The 13,683-nt window shown below is 34.1% G+C and overlaps 1 long non-coding RNA gene across 1 annotated transcript in view; it reads left to right on the top strand.

Moving 5' to 3' along the window:
- The first annotated feature begins 9,149 nt into the window (after positions 1-9,149).
- Positions 9,150-13,683, top strand: part of LOC138709343 (uncharacterized) — a 445,573-nt gene continuing 441,039 nt past the window's right edge. The window contains exon 1 of the long non-coding RNA XR_011334915.1: positions 9,150-9,255. This is a non-coding gene — a long non-coding RNA (uncharacterized lncRNA). The remainder of the gene's footprint in view (positions 9,256-13,683) is intronic.

The following is a 13,683-nucleotide window of genomic DNA, read 5'->3' as shown; positions in this document are numbered from 1 at the left end:
TACCTCTGAAATTATTTTCTTTTCTCCTGAAGCGTGTACTACAGATTTGTTGCTCCAATGTTAAAACAGAAACATTAAAGTGACATACAAAACATAAGAGCCGAACCCTCAAACCATTAGCTACACGCCTATATCATTTGATCTACTAAGATAACCACACTACTTCGTTTTGTAGGCCTACTTAAGGTCTGATTAGGTCTACGGGTACTGTGTTTACGAAATTGAACGTGAATATGCGGGATTGCATAACTTCACATAAATAAGGGGCAGGTGACTCACCTGACATGACGCTGTGCACTGTCCATCTCTTTTATAGGTGGTGTGATCGAGCAATATTTTCTTGTGCACGATCGCGGTCCCTGTTGTCATGTCTGTTCTTGCACTGATGTTGGCAAAGAACTGGACATCCGGGTAGTATATACTGTGTGGTTACTGGCACATAGCCATATTTTTCATGCGTATCGTTATGAAATTGCTGCAATAAATTTTTTATGCAGTTCTCATTGTAGATTACCTTGTCCTGCATTCCAGCAAGAAATTCTTCTGACTCTGGAAATTGAATGTTCTTGACAAGACATACGTATGGCTATGTTTATAGACATTATTATTATTATTATTATTATTATTATTATTATTATTATTATTACTATTATAATTGTTATAATCATTACTATTCCAGCTACGAATAAAGATTAACTAAGACGACAGGAGGTAGTAAAAATTACATTTTTGAGGTATGTTGTTGGATATAAACTTCTGGATAAACTAAGGGATGACGTTGTCTGCAAATAATAAAATTGCAGGTATTTAGTCTTAACTAGTGCTGTCGATCGATCAAAATATTTAATCGATTAAATACTTGAATTTAATCGATTAATCGAGTTTTGATCGAGTTTAAAAATGTTTTAATATACTGTAATACACAATTATTGTTAAATTTAACTTGTGTTCGGTGATAAGCATAAGTATTAAGTTTTGTATATCTGTATATATTGTGTCGTTATATTACAAAACAACTATTTTAATTACTAACATAATTATTATGAGGCTTATAATTTATTGTGTCAATTTCTCCTAGTTAATACTGTTTCATCCATGATTTTAAACATGTGAGTGCATTCACATGCTCCGAATTAAGTACCGCTCTACGTTTAGTAACAATAGTTCCTGCATCACTAAACACGAAAAAACATTTTTTCTGTCAAGCACTTCTCCACGATCGTTCAATTTAAATCCAAACGTTTCACCGAGTTTACCTCTCAAATTTTCATACGACATAATGAAGTTTACACTTTTCACAGACCACAGAAAACTGATTTTTTTCTTTATCAAACTAAACACACAACCGTCATATACAAACTCAGTAACAGAAACTGCAAGCACCTGCAAAAGTACAGCGGTCGAAACAGAAGACTGGCCCCTATTGTAATCCGAATTACCAGATTTTAGAAAAAGAAGAAGATAGTTACGCTCTCACTTGCACACAGTGTAGACATGGCTATTTTATAAGGGATGAGGGGGGCGAATCCCAGAAAAATGTGTATTTCATTTGCTAGGAAAATGAGCTGACAGCAAGGTGGAAGTTTTCTTGGAAAACCATAAAACTTAATAAGGGTTTGGTATTGTGTATTTCAACTTTCAATAGAGATAGACTATGTCATTGTCCTCATATCTCTATCTCTTTCTGAAGTGTTTGTGCAAAGATTTTCTCTACGCTACTGTTTTACAGTTAGAAAGTAACAGTACTATTGTTCTTTTAAGTAAGCAATTTCCGAGAGAGAAATATTGTCGAAATTTTTATAATGAGTTTGTATTAACTCAGTCTCCTATAAAATTGAGTACCGGGTCTTTCCCGGGGGTAAAAGGCGGCCAGAGCGTGGTGCCGACCACACCACCTCATTCTAGCGCCGAGGTCATGGAAAGCATGGGGCTCTACCTCCATGCCCCCCAAGTGCCTTCATGGCATGTTATGGGGATACCTTTACCTTTTTGTATTAACGAAATAATTAACAGGAACTACAACCGATTAATCTTAACCGACTCCATTATTCGATTAAATATTTTTGATCGATTAATCTTACAACAGAAATTGATCGATTAATCGATTAAATCCCACAACACTAGTCTTAACCCATCTTTTTTCTCATATTTATGAATAACAGAAGGTGTTGGAAGTGGCGATCAATGACATCACTGCAGGCGTGACAGCTACGCATCGTGTCCAGTAGATTTTGTGATACACGAAGATATTAAAGGATATATACTGTGTGTATATATATGTTTGATTTCCGCTTATGCGCATTATCTCGTTGGGGTTTTCCGAGGTTTTCCTCAGCTGTAATGCGAATTTCGGCCAATCCCATGGCGAATCTTCGGCTTCATCTCGTCCTATATCATCTCCCTATCACCAATTTCATTGACCCTAAACATTGTAGTAATTCATAAATAAGGGAGTAAGAAATAGTCTGTTTGATGGACTTCAGGTAGATGAAGCAAACAGTAGACATGTTTTTTGTGTTGCTGTTGCTATGGATCTAATAGTACTGGTTGGCCGGTCGGTCGGTTCCAGCTACACTCTGCATTATTCAAGAATCTTATTGACGTTCTTGAGGCCGGCTTCTTCGCATTTGAAACCCTCCCTCCTCGCTTTATCCCCCACAAATGATTCCTGCTTAATATTTCGTTATATTTGTATTTGTCAAGGACAAACAGAGAAAAGTAGAGGAAAAAAGAGTCAAGATAAAGAGATGTGTATTTTGTTCCGCGTGCGTCTCTTGTTTTAAGATTGTTGCTAGCTAACGCACAACTCCAAGAACTCTTCTGGAATTCTCCGTATTTGTAATCAGTTGATCTGCGATTTAAAAAAAATACTTGTGCCTACTGTAAGTGTCCAATTTCTTGTGCATAAGAGGAATTGGACAGTAATAGAATAGAAAAGTGGGACTAACGATAGACGCAGAGTATTAATGCAGATAGGCCTATTACAGTGATGTCAAAGCAAGCGCATTTTTCTGACCTTGACGTCGTGCGCGGGCATTAAGCGCTATATATGGAAGGAGGAAAGATTATGTATAAGAATAAGCATGAAGAAAACTGTGGTGTACAAACTATTTTCTATATTATCTGTAAAACAAAAGTAGCCTACTAACACCAATTTCTTAATATTGCAGTTGTGTTTTAAACGTTAATAACATAATAAAGAGTTTTAAGAAGGAATATTCATATAAATTCCACAGCAGTACAACTATACTGTACATCATTCATAAAGAAAGTGATATCCCAGAGAAAGTGAGTATGACATGATAAACTTGAATTTATATTGATGGTATCTTTAGCCTTATAAAAGTAATCAATGAACTAATAAAAACAATATTATAGTACAAAGCAAAGTTACCTAGGTATATGTTTTAACTGTAAATAATATTACATAACAAAACTCTTATCGCATTATGCTTTTAAGGTGATATTGGTGCGCAGCTTCCTATCATCAGAATATTAAATTATTTTCTCGAAATTTGCTGAAGCTATAGAGCTGACTTTTTTTACAACACATGGGCATATATCTTTTGTTTATGATGTAACAATAGTTGCTTTGTTAATTCATTTCCTTACAAACATTTTCCATGCAAATATTTTCAAAATATTTAATACATTATTTTCAATATAATCACTGCAAAAATTGTGACCATAAATTTTCTCAGTACTACAAACTTTCAGGAATGATGGCGAAGGGCACATGTATCAATTTGAGATAAGGAATCCTGGTCCGGAAATGACCGAGTCGAAAGTTACAAGCAAAAATAGTTGTGTGAAAATGAAATAATTTTATTCCTCTGTACACCTTATTTATGTGTATTTATCTGTACATCTTACACAAACTGTATTCATCTGACTTTGTTTACGTTGTCTACTTACAGTATTCCATTCAGTGCGCTGTCTGAGGGATGGGGACAGGAAACTACACTAAAGCAATGCAGATAGCGTAATGTGTAACGGACATGGTCGGTCCTGATATGCACGTCTGTAGACAGCAGTGTATGTGTACAAGTTGCAGTGTCCAGTCGATCAGTCCTAGTGAAATGGAGGAGTACACGAGAGCGGAATAAGCAGACCTATTTTCGAATACGGATGAGCCAATGGGAACAGTAGACAAGCTCACAGATTTTATCGGACCTAGTACCCACATAGAAGACATCCGGCCCATACCGTCTTTCCACGACTGTTCCAAAGATTAAGGGAACGAGGGCATGTGGTGCCAAATTACAATTCCATTTCCACACAACTATTTTTGCTTATAACTTTCGACTCAGTCATTTCCGGACCATGGTTTCTTATCTCAAATTGATACGTGTGCCCTTCGCCATCATCCCTGAAAGTTTGTAACACCACCTCGGAAACACTTTGTACATAAAGTACATTGTATATTTCCAAACAATTGTTATTGCACTATATTTTAAAACTTAAGAGTGGAGTGTAGTCAATAAGAGTAAGCTTATAATAATGCTTTAATTTGGTTATTTAACGACGCCGTATCAACTACTGGGTTATTTAGCTTCAATGAAATGGTGATAGTGAGTTGGTATTTAGCGAGATGAGGTCGAGGATTCGCCACAGATTATCTGACAATCTGCTTGCGTTTGGGGAAACCTCAGGAAAACTCAACTAGGTAATCAGCCCAAGCGGGAATCGAACTCGCGCCAATGGTCTGAATGAAAAAAATGTAACATATAGTAATTGTGCACTTACATTCAACGATAAGTCATCCCGCATCCACTGTCTAGTTATTAGTTAATTTTATGATTATTATGATTGTATTAAGGGAGATCAGAAATTTTAAAATTAAATAGGATTCAATAGCATTTGGACCATGGAGGAGTGTTGATACTGCCTGAGTCTTTTATTTTGTTGTAACACGTTCATTCAATAATCTATTAATGATCATGTCATGTATTTAGTCCAACTTTTATAATTTTACACTGACATCAATATGGCTCAAGGTCGTCGTTTAAGACAATATAGAAGATTAAAAAGACGTAATAAATCTGCATAAGGACTGAAATTTCTGTACGTTGGAGCTTGAAGTCGGGTAACACTTGAGACATATCGGAGGATGTTATTTGTTATATTATTAGAATAAAATAACTAAAGTAATAAATACAAACAATAGCAGACGTGGTGATGTACTGTACATGAAATGGAAAATAAAAAGGAAGAAAACAGAAGAAAATGAATACTATGGTGTTCAACTTTCTGTAAGGAAAATAAAATGTAAACCTGAATTCAGAATGGTAATACATAGACATTTTTATTTTAAATTGTATAAAATCTACGAGTAATATTGTAAGGAAAATGTTTATTTTCTAAACCTTTATTAGTAACTTAAACTGTTTTATTATATAGGTCAAATAAGTAATTTTATCGCCTGTATACCCATTTTTACATATGATGGCGTCTATGTTTGAGAATATAAATCTATTTAAGTATAATTCCCCCTCGAAAAAATAAACTAAATGTGTATTATCTAAAAATGGTAAACTTTAAAAAGTGAAACAAGAAACTGACTTTAATTTCTTCTCGCAGAGGAAAAGAAGAAGAATAAGGAACTAAAAAATAAAATAAATAACAGGGTTATGCCTCTTAGAAGGAAGGGAAAAATAAGAATTGGGTGGGGGAAAAAGAAAAGAGATATATTTAAAACAAAAAAGCAATAATGGAAGGCTAAACCAGCGCCTCCGAGAACACCTGCTCACTACACTGTTTCTCAGGGGGCTATGCCCAAGCCTCGCGCCGCGCGCTTCGTCCTTGTTTTCGATTTATACCCTGATCCACTTAACTCCCGGGGTTCGCCCGCAAATCCCGTACCCGGTAGACAATAATGGCGACCATATTTTTCTTTCCCACTAAGCCAATGGTATATGCAGCTAACCATTATACAAAGTAGCTTGTGTGGCTTGATACACTCTGCCATGTTTATAATACTGGCCTCTCTCTCTAAGCAGAGCTGAGCGATAATAGAAATGGAAGATACTTCAAAATGAAGTTGGCTTTACTGGGCCAGTTACTGTAACGTCTAAACATGGCGTACGCCTTGTAGTTGGATATATTTGAATCAATTATTTTGCTGTAGTGGTTCAAGTTTTTAGACTGTGTGTTTTACATATCACTGCAGTTTTTATTGTATGTATTTCCTTTCTCAAAATAAAAAGCAGTTCCTCTTACGATTGCAGGAGAAAAAAAAGTAAGAAAATTTCTTGAGTGGATTGAATTTATTTTGTTCGTACGAATTGGGCGTTTGGAATAACTGATTTTTAAATTAAATCCCAGGGAAGAGTTGTTCAATCAGTATGCTTGACAGATATCCAATACAATAGCAAGCTTATTCCAAACAATTCATTCTTCAGAAAGAGTCTACAAATTTACTCTCATTAGTCAATCATTAATTTTTTTAATAATTCATTCTATCTCTCTTTCGCCTTTACTTTTATTCCTTCATCTGCTCGTCACTGTTTATGTACTTCCATTTATTATTTCTTTTATTCCTCAATTTGTTTGTTAATTATTGCAGTCATTCAGTTTTTTTCCTCTTTTATTCCTTAATTTGTTTGTTAATTATTGCAGTCATTCAGTTTTTTCTTCTTTTATTCCTTAATTTGTTTGTTAATTATTGCAGTCATTCAGTTTTTTCTTCTTTTATTCCTTAATTTGTTTGTTAATTATTGCAGTCATTCAGTTATTTCCCCTTTTATTCCTTAATTTCTTTGTTAATTATTGCAGTCATTAGTTTTTTCCTCTTTTATTCCTTAATTTGTTTGTTAATTATTGCAGTCATTCAGTTTTTTCCTCTTTTATTCCTTAATTTGTTTCTTAATTATTGCAGTCATTAGTTTTTTCCTCTTTTATTCTTTAATTTGTTTGTTAATTATTGCAGTCATTAGTTTTTTCATCTTTTATTCTTTAATTTGTTTGTTAATTATTGCAGTCATTCAGTTTTTTCCTCTTTTATCCCTTAATTTGTTTGTTAATTATTGCAGTCATTAGTTTTTTCCTCACGCATTTCGTTGTATATTTGTTTCTTGCTCTATTCCTTCATTTCCTCACAGATTTCTTAGATTATTTGTCCGTATATTCGACTATGCACCAATTTATCCTATCATTTTGTCCATGTATTCGATTATTATTCTTCAGTTTTTTCGGCCTTGCGTTCGTTTCCTCGCCCATTTGTCCATTTATTCACTCGTTGGTCCATTTCCACGCTCATTGGTCCATTTCCACGCTCATTGGTCCATTTCCTCTCTCATTCGTCCATTTTTCCGCTCATTCGTTCCTACCCTCTCTCTTTATCAATTGCCTCTCTCATTCGCCGACTTCATTGGGTACACATTTATGGTAACACAAGCTCCCATGTAAAATATCTTACTTATAATACTTACACATTTATTCAACAACTTCATCGAGTTTGGCATTTTGAGTTGCACTAAGTAGGTTAGTGATGGGCGATAGTCGATAGTACTATCGATACTTATGACTTCAACTGTCGAAACTATCAATAGTCAAATTGTTTCCAATAATATCTGTAGTATTGGCGACTATCTGTAGTATCAAAATGGAAAGATCATTCATTGTATTATAAGGGTTTCAAGCTGGAGCTAGGCAACACGATTCTTTTCCAGCGATTCAATCAGACATTACGAATCGTTTGTAATGATTCATTTCCGGTTTGTTCAGAACTCATCCCAGACTATGATTCCAAGTATTCTTTTGAATCGTTAACGAACGACTCACATGATTCTTCACTTTGCGGTCATGGGTAGAATGGAAACGTTCTACATATCTCGCGTAGATGGCAGAGTACCTGGGAAAGCTATATTTCCTTTGCAATGAGACTTGAGACATTGGATTGTCTCTTTCTGATTGGCTGGAACCAGTTTTCATGTTTTAATCTACAAAATTATGGAAGATAGTTATCGTCAATTATAATTTATAAATTCAACCTTACTATCAAGTACAATTTTTAGATTAAATCCCTATTTAACTACTAAGCAAATTTCAGGCACGCACTCATTATTTTTCATATTTAAATAAGCAAATCCAGTTTTTTTTCACTTACTCGTTCTTTTATCGTACACCATTCACCCACAGCTAAGTAATTTGGTCAGAAAGTATCTGTATTCACTGGGATCTTGAGTTCCCTTGGAAAGACTAACATCCAAAACTGAATAAATGAAATAAATGAAAGGCGAAACCGTCTGCAGCCCAATTAAGTGGAGATGGTTATTTGAATGGGAAACTTAGACTATCCTTGGAACAATAGACACATGTTAAAAAACACATTATAATGATGCTTAATGCTGGCACTTTAAGGACAGATTATAATATTGTGTGTTATTAGTATGTAATTCAGATTCAATTGTGATATATATGTGTGTGTATATATATATATATTCGTATTATTAAATTCATAGTTCAATAAATGTTTAAATATAAATTCAGATAGACTATATATTCAATTTATAACCAATTAGCAAAAAACAGTTTGTAATGCCAATCGATAGTACTATCGATACTATCGTAAGTGGCTATCGCCCATCTCTAATAAATATAGATCTGTAGCAGCGCTTTTCAACCTTTCTCAACATATGGCACACTAAAGGTGTAATTTAAAATCCCGCGGCACACTTATATAATCTAAACCAATGGTTCCGAACCAAGGGAGAATTTTAAGCGTTTTAGGAGTGAGTATGTTTACCGAATGTTGACTTGTACCGCATTATCTGAGTGTTAACTCTTGTGGACTTACTTTTTAATTACTGTTTTCACTTTTCTTCTTTCAATTTACTACGACAACCTTCACTATATTCATTTTCTCGCGGTACACCAGTCGAAAATGGCTGGTGTATAGTATAAGTAGTTGATAAAAATATTCTATAAATTTCTGGTAAATACCATATCTGTGTATAAATCTTCTCTGGTTGTTCCACATTTATGATTTTAGATTAAGTCGAATCCGAAGATATATTTCATAACGGTAATGAAATTCTGCATATTGTTCTTTCTTTTTATCCATGATTAAGGAATGAAATAAATTGCTTTGACAGAAAGCGTTTTATTTACTCTTTAATTTAGATATTGATTTGTGTTCTATCCTTTTACAGGTACCAACCGAGTCAATGGCATCAAATGATGTTACACGCCATCGTGACTTACATTTTGTGTCTAGCGCAGCCTCGTAGATGAACACTATTCAACGTAAAAAATGTAAATGTTATGATGCAAATATAATTTAAAAATATTTAACCATTAGTCATAACAAACGTATTTACAATTAGGATTTACAAGAAATGAAAAGTTTTTCAGTAGCTAATATAAACAATTATAGTTCTCCTAGAAACATTCTTTATTCACAAATAGATGCTGACAATAATCGAATCGATTTAGTTTAACATAAAATATATTAAATGGAATTTCAGAATGGAACTGAAGAAACGTGTGATGTGAATGTGTTAAGGTTTACTGTTTAAAAATAATTTATTCAGGCTCTTCATTACCTTAACTCTGAAAAACACTTTTACACAATATTCATGAATATGTTCTGTTAGAACATAGTATAATATTAATAAATATACCACAACGCAATAATATTAATAATAATAATAATAATAATAATAATAATAATAATAATAGTAATAGCTGTAGCTTTCAAGGAATATCACATTTGTTGACGTGCAAAATTTTGTCCAATATTCTTTTGAAAAGATTAACTCCATATGCAGATGAAATTATTGGAGATCATCAGTGTGGTTTTAGGAGTAATAGATCGCCTATTGATCAGATTTTTTGTATTCGATAGATATTGGAGAAAAAATGGAAATATAATGGTACAGTACATCAGTTATTCATGGATTTCAAAAAGGCATATGCCTCAGTCAAGAAAGAAGTTTTATATAATATTCTTATTGAACTTGGTATTCCCAAGATAATAGTTCGATTAATTAAAATGTTTCTCAGTGAAACGTACAGCAGAGTCCGTATAGGCCAGTTTCTGCCTGATGCTTTTCCAAATCACTGCGGACTAAAGCAAGAGGATGCACTATCACCTTTACTTTTTAACTTTGCTTAACAATATACCATTAGGGAAGTCCAGAATAACAGTGAGAGCTTGGAATTGAACGGGTTACATCAGCTGCTTGTTTATACGGATGACGTAAATATGTTAGGAGAAAACCCACAAACTATTAAGGAAAAACGGGAACTTTACTTGAAACTAGTAATGAGGTAGGTTTGAAAGTAAATCCCGAAAAGACAAAGCATATGATTATGTCTCCTGACCAGAACATAGCACGAAATAGGAATAAAAAATAAGTCCACACCTGTGGAGTAACGGTCAGCGCGTCTGGCCGCGAAACCAGGTTGCCCGGGTTCCATTCCCGGTCGGGGAAAGTTACCTGGTTGAAGTTTTTTCCGAGGTTTTCTCTCAACCCAATATGAGCAAATGCTGGGTAATTTTCGGTGCTGGACCCCGGACTCATTTCACCGGCATTATCACCTTCATCTCATTCAGACGCTAAATAACCTAAGCTGTTGATAAAGCGTCGTAAAATAACCTACTAAAAAATACAAAATAAGAAATTTATTGTTTAAAAATGTGGAAAAATTCAAATATCTTGGAGCAACAGAAACAAATATAAATGATACGCTGGAGGAAATTAAACGCAGAATAAATATGGGAAATGCCTGTTATTATTCGGTTGAGAAGCTTTTGTATCAAGTCTGCTCTCGAAAGTGTTTATAAAAGAGTTACATTACCGATTGTTGAGTATGGTTGTGAAGTTTGGACTCTCATTTTGAGAGAGGAACAGAGGCTAAGGGTATTCGAAAGTAAGGTGCTTAAGAATATTTGAGGCTAAGAGAGGAGAAGTTACAGGAGAATAGAGAAAGTTACACAACCCATTATATTCTTTCCCTGGCATAATTAAGAACATAAAATTCAGACGTTTGAAATGGGCAGGGCATATGGAATCCAAAAATGCATAGGCCTACAGAGTGTTAGTTGGGAGACCGGAGGGAAAAATACTTTTGGAAAGGCCGAGACGTAGAAGGGAGAATAATATTAAAAATGGATTTGAGGGATGTGGATGTGATGGTAGAAACTGGATTAATCTTGCTCTGGTTAGGGACCGATGGCGGGCTTATGTGAGTGCAACAATGAACCTGCGGGTTCTCTAAAAGTCATTTGTAAGTAAGTAATAATAACAACAGTAATTGTAATAATAGTACACAAAATTTAAAATACAGATAATGTAAATTGTAAATAATTTTAATAATAGGTAAGCACCCTTGACAAAATTTTGCTATTTTAAACCGAATTAAAAATTTTCCATCTGCCGGATACCCGCATCCGTTCCATTTTATTCCACTGACAACTGCTGCCATTCCCCCCGGTCGATCGGCCTGCCGGTTGTCCTTGAGGAATCCATCCTTCCCTCCGAAATTCAGCATTCCTCCGTATACTCTATCTGCCACCTATGATGGTACTTGTGGTCACCAAAGGAGAGCGTTAGACGTAATTTTCGATTCCTCCGCCAGTAGTATTCCCTCCGCTGAGCAGCACAGATTGATTGTTATTCATAGATTATTTCTTTTTGCTCACATTTAAGCCTTATATAAAATTGCATTTATTTATTCTATTACTTTGCTCTAATTCCTGTGTAGAAGTTATACGGAGTCACAGGAATTTCCGTAAGTCTTCTGCCACTTTATGTATGTATGTATGTACGTACGTACGTATGTATGTATGTATGTATGTATGTATGTATGTATGTATGTATGTATTACAATTGGGTATACACCAGGTGGCAGTGATGTATAATATACAGTAATACCATTATAATTCTACAATAATTACAGGAATAAAAGAAAAATAAAAAAAAAATAAAATAAAACAAACCTAAATTTATTTCTAACTATAAATACGAGTAAATAGATGCAATAAACCTAGGACTATAAATAAAAACTATTCTATAATAACGTGTACAATAAGCAAAAGTAAACCTAACTTATAAGTACTTCTATTTCACCCAACTATTACCAATGTAAGCATTTACATATCACCTTAATTAATTACAAATCAACTTAATTAAATATCATCTTAATTAATTACATATCACCTTAATTTATTTACGTATCAACTAAATTACATATCATCTCAATTAATTACATATAAACTTAATTAATTACATGACACAACTTAGATATTAACACTGCACCTACAATTACATTTTCAGTCTACTCTTCTCAACCTTTCCTAAATTAATTTGAGAGGATCACCTTGAAAGACTGCCGCAGGTAAGCTGTTCCAGTCTACTATTGTGCGGTTAAGAAAGGAAAATTTTGCCACGTCCGTTCTTTGTTTTCTACATTTAAACTTCCTAATATGATCTGCCCTGCCTAAGTATAATTGTGTTGCTAATCTAGCATTGATGTCGGTCCATGCTTTGTGTCCCATTTGTGCCTTAAACAATGCGGTGAGTACACACTTTTACACTTTTAACTTAAATTCTGGTTGGTTTATTTTCGGCTTGAGAATGTGTAACAAGTCTTACGTGTCATCAGTACTGTACAGTCAACTTAATTTGATTTCTTCTACTTTAAGGTACGTTTTCGGTAAAATGAAATATAGCTTCGAAAAATCACTAGAAGTTGAAATTACCTTAACACAACTTGTTAACTTATGAACGTCTTATACATGTTGATTAAAAATGGAAATTTATCGAAGTGGAGCTGTCTTTTGATAAAGTATCTGTTCGATCCAAAAATCTAGACGTTCACGAGGAAGTTCATTCTATTGCTGATGGTGGGAACATTCATAGGATCGATATCATAGCTAAAAGAATAAACAGACAGCCGAAATAATTGATCCTAGAATCAGATTTGAAATCTCAGCCACTCAACCATCTGAAGTAAACGAAGAGAAAAAGAAAATCTACGAGCCCACGATTCAGTATCTATTAGCGAAATAAAACATTGAAAAAATCACAGTTACCGGTCTCTTCTTCGGAGCGAGAGGCACTATTCCGAAAACCTTTGTAAAGAGGAGGGAAAAATACAAATTGAAGAGAGATCTTCAAAATGCCATCGTCACCACCATAATACAATTTTCTGTAGTGATATTTCGCCAGCATCTTTATGGTGTACACTCAATTTAAATTGTACTAAGTTTTATTTTTTGTTATTTCTTAACCTCTTTTGTTTGAACTAAGCTTATATAATATTTCATTCTAAATTTTATTGTGAGCTATTCTGCGTCGCAAGGCAAACCCAAAATATTGGGTCAGACTATTAAATTAAATTAATGGTGCATTTGATCTGCTATCTTCAGAATTCCAATGAAAATTTTGTGACTGTATTTATTTATGTAATTACCTATCGGAAAATGAAAGTGAATAGTTATGTTTTAATTGTTTATCGAAGAAACAGTCTGACGTTTGTAGGTATTTGTGGTCGTATGATAACATGAAAATTATTGCACTTCTATTGTTCTCGCCTGGCAGAGGGGTATCAATTGAAAGTGTTTTCCTTCTTAAATTGTATAAACTATTTGACGAGAATAATTTTGCATCCTTGTCGTACTCCTCTCCCTATTTCTGAAGGAAGTGAAATAGAGGAGTATAACAAGAATGACCTTTA

The sequence above is a fragment of the Periplaneta americana genome, chromosome 1, assembly GCF_040183065.1.
Source record: "Periplaneta americana isolate PAMFEO1 chromosome 1, P.americana_PAMFEO1_priV1, whole genome shotgun sequence".
In the NCBI taxonomy this organism is placed as follows: Eukaryota; Metazoa; Arthropoda; class Insecta; order Blattodea; family Blattidae; genus Periplaneta; species Periplaneta americana.
Note: the sequence above shows the minus strand (reverse complement) of the source record. Positions and strands in the feature narration are given on the sequence as shown.